Raw genomic sequence first — 13,321 nt, 5'->3', positions numbered from 1 at the left:
CTTTTTATGCGGGAAGAGGCATGTACAGGGAAAGAGAAGACGCATGGCCTCAGGAATGACAAATAAGGGGTGAGAAATATTGCCTGGAATACGTGGAAATGGCGGCGTTGGCCCTTCGGCGGCCCCTTAAAAGCAGTCTAAGCCGTCTGTCAGCAGACATGACGTGAGAGCCGGGAGGAGTTTTTACCAGTGCAAATTTACCGTGTTACGGTGTAGGTTTCTTTTGGTTCATTTCGTCATGCAAAAAGACAAGGTGCAACATGAGTTAAATTAAGAGTATAGAGTGGAAAAACAAGTTGTCTCTATATTAAAGCTATTATCATACATATCCGATTTATGACATCAAAAGACTTCCAAAGTTTGCAAGTAAACAAATATGATCAAAACAATATCAATCTCTCGGAGATTCCCGAGCCATTTTGAGAGTTAATGATCAAGCCAGTCACGTGATCCCGATGTAGTAGCGTGAGGAACCACATAGCCTTTCCCCTTCAATAACAATGCTAATCATGCAGACTGTGTGAGACGCAACACGATTACTTTGGGCCAAGTGATGATCCAGAACCTTATTTTTGAGTCCGAACACAAAGAGGATATGCAATATGTTTTACAAGTTCAGTAATGGTTCCAGTGTAATTGTGACACTGTAGCATTAGCAATGCTGAAGATGCTATAGTGTATAGTGTATGCTAAACATACAAACTAACAATAACAAACCCGAATAAAACAAACACTGGCAAGTATGTCCGGGACCAATAAGATGACAGTACCCTCATGCATGACCTTTACAACACAGAATTCGACTCATCTGATTGGTTGAGGCACTGGCGTGTGCGACGAATATACCGGAAGAAAACGGACGAGAATGCAAAAGCTTGGTTCACATGGATGACGCCGATACCGATGCTACGAATACAAGTAACAACCTTCATAAGTATTCTCCTTCGAGGAACAAAACAGCAGGGCTGCAGAAATACAACACTTGATTAGGAAAAGGAAAATATGTGACTGGAAAAGATGAACAATTATGTCTACAAAGCGAACTGCATGGGTTTCCTCCATGTTTTCTATTGCTCGTGATGGTGGATTGTGTGACGTTAATCACTATGCTGCTGCTAGCAGTGGTCATTAAAAGAATATCAGAGAGAAGACAAAACCAGTGCAAACCTTGTGCGGTTTGTTATCCTTCAGGCAACACCAACAAGCAACTAGAATATTTTTTTCTCTGAGTTATATTTATTAAATTTTGATATTATTAAATTGTGTATTACACTTACGTTGTAGAGCAATTTGTTTCCCATGTAGCCTGTTGCTATTACTCCAAAACGTACGTTTATTTAAATCTAAGCTTGAGTCAAATAATATCCTTTCAGAAAAAAATAATCACCATGCTGATAGGGGTGAGGACGAATATTTTGGCCGGCGTTTTAAGACAATGTGCTACCCGTAAAAAATTGCCAGGCAATGCTACTTAGCGTGCGCATTAACGCTAAAGTTTAATTAATTAAGGTGAAAAAGGTTGTTATATTGTCTTAAGTCTGGTAAGACCAGACTTAAGACCAAGGCAGACAGGGCCTTCTCTGTGGTCGGCCCTAAGCTCTGGAACACTCTGCCGCTCCATGTTCAAACTGCTTCCACAGTGGAGTGTTTTAAGTCTCGTCTTAAGACCCACTTTTATTCTTTGGCTTTTAACACTACGTGAGTTGTGTGGTCCTCTGTCCTCTATTGTCCTCTGTTTTTTATACACTTTGATTTTTTATTTTACTGTTTTAATTGATTTTACCCTTTAAAATAGTTTTTAATCATATTTGTTTTTATATTGTTTTTATTGGTTTTATATTTATTTATTTTTTGTTTTTAGTCAGTCATTGGTGGAGCATAAAATTGTTGTTTTGTTTTTTTTAAATATTTTTTTAACATGGCTGTGCAGCACATTGGAAACATTATTGTTGTTTAAATGTGCTATAAAAATAAAGTGGATTGGATTGGATAATTTTACATAATTTTACAAGCCAGGAAACAAACCAAAACAACAACGGTATAAACCTTGATGGACCGAACATGCATGGCAGGTTGTTTGTCTGTACAAGTGGTTCTCAAACGTTTTTCACCAAATACCTCCTCAGAAAACACTTTGCTCTCCAAGTACCACCATAAAGACCAACATTAAAATACAGTAGCACAGTAGGCCTACGTATTCATTAAAAAACAAGGCAGAGGTTTTATTTATCAAGTATATTATAACATTACACACAGTTTGAACAGTAACACTGTGTTTGATTACAGGAATAAAAAACCTGTTACCTTACAATATTTAATCAAGTGATTCTTTGCCGCACCACTCGTGGTACCCAACTACCATTTGAGAATCAGTGGTCTATACTGTATGGTGACGGAATAAATGTCAAGTATTTGGACAAGCTCATATATAAACAATGATAAAAACTACAAAAGGATTTGTTCCAGGACCTACTTCCGAAGTGAATTATACTTATACAGCGCTTTTTCTCTAGTGACTCAAAGCGCTTTACATAGTGAAACCCAATATCTAAGTTACATTCAAACCAGTGTGGGTGGCACTGGGAGCAGGTGGGTATAGTGTCTTGCCCAAGGACACAACGGCAGTGACTAGGATGGCAGAAGCGGGAATCGAACCTGCAACCCTCAAGTTGCTGGCACGGCCACTCTACCAACCGAGCTAAACCGGCCCACATTCTCTGAAAAAAGTAGAGTCCATTAGTCGATAACTATCGGATTACGCAAATGGTTGCATATTTTGTATGAAGCAGCACATTTTTTTTTTTGGGAACACTGGCCCCGCCAATAAGGGGTCCCTTTAATTTTTTTTTCAGGAAGTTGGCAACCACAGCAACAGAAGACCCTTGATTTGTTGACTCAATTTTTAGCTATTTATTTACGATTTTGAATGCACAAATGCACAAAAAAATATATATATATGTGTGTTCTTGTCTTACATAAGGACTGGGAAGGATAAACAGCACATCTCTTTGCACTGTTTGCGTATTTGCAGTTTGTTTGATCGGGTAAAATGGTCAGAGTGCTGAAGCGTTACTATCGTGACGTCGATCTTCTAAAATAGCTGAAGTTATATGGAGCGGAATATTCAAAATGGCTGATTGATTGATTGATTGAAACTTTTATTAGTAGATATTCCATACAATTGACCACTAAATGGTAACACCCGAATACGTTTTTCAACTTGTTTAAGTCGGGGTCCACGTAAATCAATTCATGGACTGACTGAATTTGTTGCCTTTTGTGATGTTAGACGGTATTTTCACATACTTTGTAGATTGTAAATACATTTGGATATGGTTTAATGGATTCAATGAAACACAATTAAGCATATAAAGGCAACTGTTTTTTTCCACTCTACTGTAAAAGGTCACCAGTGACATAATGTATACCCTAAACATATATACACCAATTTATTGTAGTTTCCTACAGTAATTAGACTTAAAAAAAATGTTGTTTGATTGTTTTTCATTTGTGCTACATGCTACATTTGAGGTATGAGTGGTGGGCATCTAGCCGCAGTCTACCTCTGCATGCCCTTTAAAGGCCTCCTGAAACCCACTACTACCCACCACGCAGTCTGATAGTTTATACATCAATGATCAAATATTAACATTGCAACACATGCCAATACGGCCTTTTTAGTTTACTAAATTGCAATTTTAAATTTCCCGGGAGTTTCTTCTTGAAAACGTCGTGTAATGATGACGTGTACGCAAGACATCACATGGACTGTTTGGAAATATGAGCGCTGCACACACACACGGCTAAAAGTCGTCTGCTTTAACCGCATAATTACACAGTATTTTGGAGATCTGTGTAGCTGAATCTTTTGCAATTTGTTCAATTAATATTGGAGAAGTCACAGTAGAAAGATAGAGTTGGGAAGCTTTCGCCTTTAGCCACACAAACACACGGTGATTCCTTGTTTAAAATTCCTGGAGGTGAAACTTTAATATGAAGCACAGCGGTCAAGCGAACATGGATCCCGACCGAATGTCAACCAGCAGGTTTCGGTGAGAAAATTGTGGTAAAAAGTCAGTTCTTACCACTTGCGCCGTCCATAAAGCTGCCGTCGACTTCCCTGAAACTCTGGCGTCAAGACACCCATTGACACACCCCTCCGACTATCAGGTACTGTTAAACTCACTAAAACACTAACAACACAATAGAAAGATAAGGGATTTCCCAGAATTATCCTAATAAATGTGTCTAAAAACATCGGAATCTGTCCCAATGCAATTGCGTTTTTTTCTTTTTAACTTTTTTTTTTTTTTTCTAGTCCATCGCTATCAATATCTTCAAGCACAAATCTTTCATCCTCGCTCAAATTAATGGAGAAATTGTCGTTTTTTCGGTCCGAATAGCTCTTTTTGTTGGAGGCTCCCATTAAAAACAATGTGAAGATGTGAGGAGCCTTCAAACATGTGATGTCATCGTCTGCGACTTCCGGTAGAGGCAGGGCTTTTCTCATAGCACCGAAAGTTGCGAACTTTGTCGTGGATGTTCTCTACTAAATCCTTTCAGCAAAAATATGGCAATATCGCGAAATGATCAAGTATGACACATAGAATGGACCTGCTATCCCAGTTTAAATAAGAAAATCTCATTTCAGTAGGCCTTTAAAATGTTGCTGTTAATGCATTTTGCTGTTTATCACGATTACATTGGCTCTGTTGCTGCTGGCTTGTTTATTGTTCAAGTGCCCCATTTCTAGAAACTAATTTCTCATTTGCTCAAGAAAGCTGAATTCGGTTAATGAAGTCTCGTGCCTCATGTTTCCCGGTGGCTTTGAGCGCCGCAGCCTACAAAATGTGACAGCTCGCCATGTCGTACAAAGGACAGTAGCAGAAGTTTCCGACTCCTCTCTGATCTCATTTCACTCCTCCAAGTCTTCATTTCCAAGCCGCTGTGTCACATCTATTTTCACTTTGGCCTGTCAATTCCTCTGCCGTCTACCTGCAAGACTCAAATCTGCTATCGCTCCTTCCTCACGCCAAGCTGGGATAGCCTGAGAGCTGTGTGTGTGTGTGTGTGTGTGTGTGTGTGTGTGTGTGTGTGTGTGTGTGTGTGTGTGTGTGTGTGTGTGTGTGTGTGTGCTTGTCGTTCCAATGTTGTGCGGCCCAACTTTTCAAATCTTACCTTTTTATTTTGACATTTTTACTATACAAATTTGACAATTTTCCCCATTTCTCTCTGTTATTATGTATCCAACTTTACTGTATGGTCGGTTTTTTTTAAAGGCCATATTTCACCATTTACTTACTTATTAAGCATTTTTTTAGCCTTGATTGTGGGGACATTTTTCTATGTTGGGGTTTGTTTTGCCGCAAAATTAATAGATTTTCCTATTTCTCCCTTCACTATATTTTCCCATTTTTACTATGGAGACATTTTGATTTTGTTGCAACATTTTTGATACACAATTGCTAAATCCGTGTCACCAAATCGGAACATGATTGCCACAAGATTCTACAATATTTGCCACACATTGATATATTTTGACATATTGTACTTTGAATGTGGGGACAATTTGCCACATTATTGATGAACTGAGTCACAAATGTACCACATTTCCCCCAACTTATTAAACACTTTTTAAAACTTATCAAGAAGATATTTTTCTTTGTTGGGATATTTAACCTTGGATTTGCAAAAATGTTGCCCATTTCTCTCCTCATGAACATGTTATCAGCTTTATTTGTCTTTATAGTCACATTTTTGTCACAAAACTGCGACTTTTGAAAATTGACACATTTTTTATTTTCTGCCCTCACTAACATGTTCCCATCATTATGTCTTTTTTAGGAGATTTTAGCCACACAATTGCTTAGTTTGTATCAAACAATTGCCACATTTTCGTTACACAGTTTCCACCATTCCAACCTTGATAGTGGGGACATTTTTGTTACACAATTGATAAACTTTGTAAAAAAAAAAAAAAAATTGCCACATTTCCCCAATTACTCCCTTATTAAACATTTTTCTTTTTTTTTTTTTTTTGTTGTGGGAACATTCTTCTCTCACATACCTTCTCATACTTATCATGGGGAAAGTTGTCTTAATAGAGACAATTTTGCCACTAAAAAGCTACATTTTTGCTAAAACATTTATTTATTTTTTCTTCAAAATGTATAAGTTTACCCAATTCTCCCCTCACTAACATTTTCTCATATTTCATATGGGGCCATTTTCCCATGTTGTGATATTTTTGCTCCTTTCTGAGCTGCTACCTTACCGTGGTAGAGGAGTTTGCGTGTCCCAATGATCCTAGGAGCTATGTTGTCTGGGGGCTTTCATGCCCCCTGGTAGGGTCTCCCAAGACAAACAGGTCCTAGGTGAGTGATCAGACAAAGAGCAGCTCAAAGACTTCTATGGAATTACAACAAAATGAACCCAGATTTCCCTCGCCCGGACGTGGGTCACCGGGGCCCCGCTCTGGAGCCAGGCCCGGAGTTGGGGCACGATGGCGAGCGCCTGGTGGTCGGGCCTGTCCCCATGGGGCCCGGCCAGGCACAGCCCGAAGAGGCAACGTGGGTCATCCCTCCAATGGGCTCACCACTCATAGGAGGGGCCATAGAGGTCGGGTGCATTGTGAGCTGGGCGGCAGCCGAAGGCAGGGCACTTGGCGGTCCGATCCTCGGCTACAGAAGCTAGCTCTTGGGACGTGGAACGTCACCTCACTGGGGGGGAAGGAGCCTGAGCTAGTGCGCGAGGTAGAGAAGTTCCGGCTGGATATAGTCGGACTCACCTCGACGCACAGCAAGGGCTCTGGAACCAGTTCTCTCGAGAGGGACTGGACCCTCTTCCACTCTGGCGTTGCCGGCAGTGAGAGGCGACGGGCTGGGGTGGCAATTCTCGTTGCCCCCCGGCTCAAAGCCTGCACGTTGGAGTTCAACCCAGTGGACGAGAGGGTAGCTTCCCTTCGCCTTCGGGTGGGGGGACGGGTCCTGACTGTTGTTTGTGCTTACGCACCAAACAGCAGTTCAGAATACCCACCCTTTTTGGGTACACTCGAGGGAGTACTGGAAAGTGCTCCTCCGGGTGATTCCCTTGTCCTACTGGGGGACTTCAACGCTCATGTTGGCAACGACAGTGAAACCTGGAGAGGCGTGATTGGGAAGAATGGTCGCCCGGATCTAAACCCGAGTGGTGTTTTGTTATTGGACTTTTGTGCTCGTCACGGATTGTCCATAACAAACACCATGTTCAAACATAAGGGTGTCCATATGTGCACTTGGCACCAGGACACCCTAGGCCGCAGTTCCATGATCGACTTTGTAGTTGTGTCATCGGATTTGCGACCTTATGTTTTGGACACTCGGGTGAAGAGAGGGGCGGAGCTTTCTACCGATCACCACCTGGTGGTGAGTTGGCTGCGATGGTGGGGGAGGATGCCGGACAGACCTGGGAGGCCCAAACGCATTGTGAGGGTCTGCTGGGAACGTCTGGCAGAGTCTCCTGTCAGAGAGAGTTTCAATTCACACCTCCGGGAGAACTTTGAACATGTCACGAGGGAGGTGCGGGACATTGAGTCCGAGTGGACCATGTTCCGAACCTCTATTGTCGAGGCAGCTGATTGGAGCTGTGGCCGCAAGGTTGTTGGTGCCTGTCGTGGCGGTAATCCCAGAACCCGTTGGTGGACACCAGCAGTGAGGGATGCCGTCAAGCTGAAGAAGGAGTCCTATCGGGTTCTTTTGGCTCATAGGACTCCGGAGGCAGTGGACGGGTACCGACGGGCCAAGCGGTGTGCAGCTTTAGCGGTCGCGGAGGCAAAAACTCGGACATGGGAAGAGTTCGGGGAAGCCATAGAAAACGACTTCCGGGCGGCTTCGAAGCGATTCTGGACCACCATACGGCGCCTCAGGAAGGGGAAGCAGTGCACTATCAACACCGTGTATGGTGCGGATGGTGTTCTGCTGACTTCGACTGCGGATGTTGTGGATCGGTGGAGGGAATACTTCGAAGACCTCAATCCCACCAACACGTCTTTCTTTGAGGAAGCGGTGCCTGGGGAATCTGTAGTGGACTCTCCTATTTCTGGGGCTGAGGTCGCTGAGGTAGTTAAAAAGCTCCTCGGCGGCAAGGCCCCAGGGGTGGATGAGATCCGCCCGGAGTTCCTTAAGGCTCTGGATGCTGTGGGGCTGTCTTGGTTGACAAGACTCTGCAGCATCGCGTGGACATCGGGGGCAGTACCTCTGGATTGGCAGACCGGGGTGGTGGTCCCTCTCTTTAAGAAGGGGGACCGGAGGGTGTGTTCCAACTATCGTGGGATCACACTCCTCAGCCTTCCCGGTAAGGTTTATTCAGGTGTACTGGAGAGGAGGCTTCGCCGGATAGTCGAACCTCGGATCCAGGAGGAACAGTGTGGTTTTCGTCCTGGTCGTGGAACTGTGGACCAGCTCTATACTCTCGGCAGGGTTCTTGAGGGTGCATGGGAGTTTGCCCAATCAGTCTACATGTGCTTTGTGGACTTGGAGAAGGCATTCGACCGTGTCCCTCGGGAAGTCCTGTGGGGAGTGCTCAGAGAGTACGGGGTATCGGACTGTCTTATTGTGGCAGTCCGATCCCTGTATGATCAGTGCCAGAGCTTGGTCCGCATTGCTGGCAGTAAGTCGGACACGTTTCCAGTGAGGGTTGGACTCCGCCAAGGCTGTCCTTTGTCACCGATTCTGTTCATAACTTTTATGGACAGAATTTCTAGGCGCAGCCAAGGCGTTGAGGGGTTCCGGTTTGGTGGCCACGGGATTAGGTCTCTGCTTTTTTCAGATGATGTAGTCCTGATGGCTTCATCTGGCCGGGATCTTCAGCTCTCACTGGATCGGTTCGCAGCCGAGTGTGAAGCGACCGGAATGAGAATCAGCACCTCCAAGTCCGAGTCCATGGTTCTCGCCCGGAAAAGGGCGGAGTGCCATCTCCGGGTTGGGGAGGAGACCCTGCCCCAAGTGGAGGAGTTCAAGTACCTAGGAGTCTTGTTCACGAGTGGGGGAAGAGTGGATGGTGAGATCGACAGGCGGATCGGTGCGGCGTCTTCAGTAATGCGGACGTTGTATCGATCCGTTGTGGTGAAGAAGGAGCTGAGCCGGAAGGCAAAGCTCTCAATTTACCGGTCGATCTACGTTCCCATCCTCACCTATGGTCATGAGCTTTGGGTCATGACCGAAAGGATAAGATCACGGGTACAAGCGGCCGAAATTAGTTTCCTCCGCCGTGTGGCGGGTCTCTCCCTTAGAGATAGGGTGAGAAGCTCTGCCCTCCGGGAGGAGCTCAACGTAAAGCCGCTGCTCCTCCACATCGAGAGGAGCCAGATGAGGTGGTTCGGGCATCTGGTCAGGATGCCACCCGAACGCCTCCCTAGGGAGGTGTTTAGGGCACGTCCAGCTGGTAGGAGGCCACGGGGAAGACCCAGGACACGTTGGGAAGACTATGTCTCCCGGCTGGCCTGGGAACGCCTCGGGATCCCCCGGGAAGAGCTAGACGAAGTGGCTGGAGATAGGGAAGTCTGGGCTTCCCTGCTTAGGCTGCTGCCCCCGCGACCCGACCTCGGATAAGCGGAAGATGATGGATGGATGGATGGATGGTGATATTTTTGCTGCAAAATTGCATAGCCTTCCCATATTCCTCCTTATTAATATTGCCCAGCATTGTTATTAGGATGTTTGTGTTGTGGGGCAAATGTTGCTACAAAAGTGACATATTTGTCATAAAATATTCACATTTCGTTGCAAAATTGATACATGTTCCTATTTCTCCCCTCACTAACATGTTCCCATCTTTATTATGTGGACATTCATCTTTGTAGAGACATTTTTTGCCACAGAATTGCTTATTTTGTATCACACAATTGCAACATTTTTGCCACACAGTTCAGAAATATGTGCTACCAAATTGATAACTTCCCAAAATTCAAACCTTGATGGTGAGGATATTTTTGTTACACAATTGATGAACTTTATCAAAAAATTGCCACATTTCCCCAATTACCCCCTTATTAAACTTTTTTTTTTTTTTTTTACTTTTATTGTGGAAACCTTTCTGTAGGTTGGGATATGTTGCTGCACAATTTTTCCTATTTTCCTCCTAATGAACATTTCCCCATCTTTATTGTGGAGACATTTCTCTTTGTAGGGACATTTTTGCCGCAAAATGTATACATGTTGCTGTAAAATTCATAGATTTTCCATTTTCTCCTTTCACTTACCTTATCATCTTTATCATAGGGAGAGTGGCACATTTTTGCTAAAACTTATATATATTTTTTCTTCAAAATGTATATATTTTCCCAGTTCTTACCTCACTAACATTTTCCCATCTTTATTGGGAAATTTTGCAATAAAAGTGACATTTTTGTCAAAAAATTATTACATTTTGCTGCAAAATTGATGCATTCTCCTCTTTCTCTCCTCACGAACACGTTCCCTTCTTTATTATGTGGACATTCATCTTTGTAGAGACATTTTTGCCACATAATTACCGAAAGCCTCAATTATCCTCCCAATTAACATTTCCCAGTTAAATTATGGTGACATTTTTTTTGTAGGGAGATTTTTGCCACAAAAAAATTAAATTTTTACCATCACATTGATACATTTTACTGCAAAATACAATACCCAAAACCAATGAAGTTGGCACATTGTGTAAATCATAAATAAAACAGAATACAATTAAATAGACTGCAAAGACAAGATACTTAACGTTTAAACTGGAAAACGTTATTTTCTGCAAATATTTGCTCATTTGGAATTTGATGCCTGCAATATGTTTCAAAAAAGCTGGCACAAGTGGCAAAAAAGTTAAAGTTAAAGTACCAATGATTGTCACACACACACTAGGTGTGGTGAAATTTGTCCTCTGCATTTCACCCATGCCCTTGATCACCCCCTGGAAAGTGAGGGGAGCAGTGAGCAGCCGCGATGCCGCACCCGGGAATCATTTATGGTGATTTAACCCCCAATTCCAACCCTTGATGCTTAGTGCCAAGCAGGGAGGCAATGGGTCCCATTTTTATAGTCTTTGGTATGACTCGGCCGGGATTTGAACTCACAATCTCCCGATCTCAGGGCAGACACTCTAACCACTAGGCCACTGAGTAGGTCTGAGAGTTGAGGAATACTCATCAAATATTTATTTAGAACATCCCACAGGTGAACAGACTAATTGGGAACAGGTGAAATGCTCAGTCATTCACAAACAATGATGGGGCGAGGATCAGCACTTTGTGAACAAATGCATGAGCAAATTGTCCAACAGTTTAAGAACAACATTTCTCAATGAGCTATTGCAAGGAATTTAGGGATTTTACTATCTACTGTCCGTAATATTATCAAAATGTTCCGAAACTATGGAGAAATCACTGCACATAAGCGATGCTATTACAGATCTTCGATCCCTCAGCCGGTACTGCATCAAAAATCGACATCAGTGTGTAAAGGATTCCACCACATGGGCTAAGGAACACTTCAGAAAACCACCGTCAGTAACTACAGTTTGTCGCTACATCTGTAAATGCAAGTTAAAACTCTGCTATGCAAAACGAAAGCCATTTATCAACAACACCCAAAAACGCTGCCGGCTTTGCTGAGCTCGAGATCATCTAAGATGGACTGATGCTTTTTTGCAATGTGTTTGTGACGATCTGTCACTTACTTTGTTTGTTTCCCAGTTTGTGTATTTACTTCCTGTCAGTGCTCTTATTTTGTTTTCCACTTTCTGCTTGTCACGCTGAGCGCTGTGTTTATCTCCTCACCTGTTGTTGATTGGCAGCTAGTCCTCACCTGCTGCCAATCAGCATGCGTCCTATTTATGCGTTTTCTCGAGCACTCCTCAGTGCTTAAAGTCCATTTTATGTTGTGGAACATTTACGTGCAAGACTGCTTCTTTTCTGTTTGATGATATTAAAAATCATCTTACCTTCTCATTGTCTCCTGGTTCCTGCATCTTGGGGTCACAAAAACTGCAGCCATGCGAGTTCCTCACAGTTGCTACCATTAAATTCTCAGTAAATGATTATTTCCAAGAAAAAATGTTTCTCAATTTGACCATTAAATATATTGTCTTTGCAGGCTATTTAATTGAATATAAGTTGAAAAGGATTTGCAAATAATTGTATTCTTTTTTTATTTACAAATTACACAACATACCAACTTAAGTGGTTTCGGGTTTTGCATATGTTGGAATATTTTTGCCGCAAAATTGCTGCACTTCCCCATCAAGTTCCTTATTAACATTTTCCTACTTTTTATGGTTGCTATATTTGTCTTTATGGTTACATTCTTGCCGCCAAACTTGCTAAGTCTCCCCTTTCTCACGTGTTGTTTTATGGTCCTTTTTGGGGCAGGCATGTCGAGCCAGTCCAAAGAGAGAAGAGAGTCTCAAGAAGACATGATGTGGATATTTATAATTGATTTGCCTGGGCTCCAGAAATACCTTGACGACACGTCGCCTGTGCACGTAGCCTAGCTGCGAGTAGTGCGCACTTAAGCATGCATGGTACAGATGCTCCATATTTGGACGTAGTTAAGTGGAAAACATGACAACAACAATTGTTTGTGTGCTTTTTAACAACTACAAGTCACTGCAGATTGTGCACAGATATACTGTAGTTCAGGCCTGGGCAATTATTTTGACTCTGTGGCCACATTTAGAGAAAAAAATGTATTTTGGGGCCGGTTTATCTGATTTTGAGGAACACTAATACACAACCTCACAATAATGTCTGATTGAAAGCTAAAAACGTTATGACCGACCACGGAATGGAATTTTACCTTTTTTTACTGAATGAGGCACTGAGAATGTACACGAAAATAAATAATTTGGGTTTTACAATATTAACTATGAACAATAAAACACTGGATATGGACAACATATGAACATCACACCCCCTCTTGATCGACATATTTTACAATCAAGCGAAACACAATAGAAATGCAACAAACACAGCGAAACAAACATAAACATGACAAAAAACCCACCTACAATCTGATATACCTGGGATATCACTAAGCTTTAAAACTTTGTAATGAAAATCTCCACACTGCTTGGTGCCTCGTCTGAGCTGCTGTTACTTAGATTACCTTAGTAACTAATTAGATTACCATAGTAACTAATTAGATTACAATAGTAACTAGTATATCATGCAAAAGCGCAGATTCCAACCATTGAAAGACTTAGTATAGTTCAAGACTTACGATCATTAGAAAACATGACTGCACATCATAATGGCAGCTACACTCTCCATCTTAAAGATCTAAAAAACTTATTTGGAAATGTCCGACGGGCCAGATTG

The 13,321-nt window shown here is 42.6% G+C and overlaps 1 protein-coding gene across 1 annotated transcript in view; it reads left to right on the top strand.

The window, feature by feature from the left end:
* nbas (NBAS subunit of NRZ tethering complex) overlaps positions 1-13,321 on the top strand; it is a 383,924-nt gene that overhangs the window by 369,952 nt on the left and 651 nt on the right. The window lies entirely within an intron of this gene.

Source organism: Nerophis ophidion, linkage group LG05, assembly GCF_033978795.1.
Source record: "Nerophis ophidion isolate RoL-2023_Sa linkage group LG05, RoL_Noph_v1.0, whole genome shotgun sequence".
In the NCBI taxonomy this organism is placed as follows: domain Eukaryota; kingdom Metazoa; phylum Chordata; class Actinopteri; order Syngnathiformes; family Syngnathidae; genus Nerophis; species Nerophis ophidion.
The sequence above is the reverse complement of the archived record's forward strand: the minus strand, read 5'-3'. Positions and strand labels throughout refer to the sequence as shown.